Source organism: Homarus americanus, unplaced genomic scaffold, assembly GCF_018991925.1.
Source record: "Homarus americanus isolate GMGI-L3 unplaced genomic scaffold, GMGI_Hamer_2.0 scaffold50596, whole genome shotgun sequence".
Classification (NCBI taxonomy): domain Eukaryota; kingdom Metazoa; phylum Arthropoda; class Malacostraca; order Decapoda; family Nephropidae; genus Homarus; species Homarus americanus.
Window position 1 is genome coordinate 12,501 of NW_024736891.1, and position 1,494 is coordinate 13,994.

At 37.6% G+C, this 1,494-nt stretch overlaps 1 protein-coding gene across 1 annotated transcript in view; it reads left to right on the forward strand.

Annotated features, from left to right (window-relative positions):
- Positions 1 to 907, forward strand: part of LOC121872497 (serine carboxypeptidase-like 51) — a 12,612-nt gene extending 11,705 nt beyond the window's left edge. The window contains exon 3 of the mRNA XM_042375285.1: positions 1 to 907. This exon is cut by the window's left edge and continues 1,505 nt beyond it. The gene's annotated coding sequence lies outside the window, so the exon portion shown is untranslated.
- Positions 908 to 1,494: the final 587 nt, after the last annotated feature.

The window sequence follows — 1,494 nt, forward strand, 5'->3', positions numbered from 1 at the left end:
AATAATGTGGTTGCATAAGCATAATACAGTTAAGTGTTGCAATACCGCTTGCAAGCCTTCAATCATGCAAGGTACGGTATAGAAATACTGTAATATTTATGTAATAAATTGGGTTACATCACATGACCCTGTATAGTAGCAAGTCACTCCCAGTCAGGAGTGCATGAGTCAGTATACTGTAAACTGTAGTAGATGGAGAGGTGGTATGGCTGCTAAGAGGTGGAGGAGTATGTTTACCAGTTAGGGGGTGAAAAAAGTGTGAGATGAGGTAAAAAGTTGATAACATGATTTACACCTGTTGGTAGTGTGAGGCAAAGCCAAGCATATTGTGGGGGTTAAGCTACTAAGTAAAATCTGGACAGGTTGCCAGGTAGTAGTGGTAGAGGAGCTATTTGGAGGGGAGGTAAGCGACATGATCACTTGCAGGGTGCAGCACTGACGATCTCCTTTAGACATGAGGTCACATCAGAGGAGCCTTCACTTTATAGCACAATTGCATTCCATGTGATGTCATTTCTGAGCAACTTTGAATCATTTACCATAAATTATTGCACGAATATATGATAGTTCTGTATTTATGATGTCTGAACACTGTGCAACAAATTTTAGGGAAAGTTGTGTTTATCTGATTGTTTAACTTTTTTATATGTTTTCGAGTACGTTGATTCCAAATATGACTAGTTTTTTTACAGCATCAATAGTTTTATCAGAAATTAGCAATTAATTTTTTATCATCTCTGAAATTTAACCAGAAATCAGAAGGTGAAATGTTGATATACATCACATTTGCTAATGAAATAAATGAAACAAGAGCACAATTTTATGTTATATTGAAAGCATAAACAACACACTGCTTTTCTACACTTGTCACTAATGAAATTGAACAATAAACTATGCTAAAAATGAACACTTTAACGGCATTTTCTTTTGTGTTCCTTAGGGTCATCTCGAATCAAACTCCACACGTAGTCGCCCATTATAGCTTCATCCCATGTCCCCTGATATCTCTTCTCCATAGTTTGTATGTCCTGGTGAAACCGTTAACCATGCTCTTCACTCACGTGTCCCAAGTTTGGTCTGAAGAATTCCAAGTGTGAATGCAAGTAGAGTAACTTCAGTGACATTCTGCAGCCAAGTTCTTTATAACATACAATTAAATTTTCCACCATCTCTTTGTAGTTCTCAGACTTGTGGTTGCCCAGAAACCCATGTACTATAAGCCGAAATGCTTGCCAGGCACTTTTTTCAACAGTTGACATTTTGTCTTCCAAATCTTTACATGCCAACATCTGCCTAATTTATGGTCCAATGAAGATACCGCCTTTGACTTTGGCCTCAGACAATTTTGGGAACATTAAACGGAGATATTTAAAGGCGCTACTTTCTGGGCTTAATGCTTTGATAAACTGCTTCACAAACCCTAGCTTTATGTGAAGTGATGGCAGCAATATCTTCTCTCTTTGAATAAGAGCATTGTTACATACATTGTGTGCA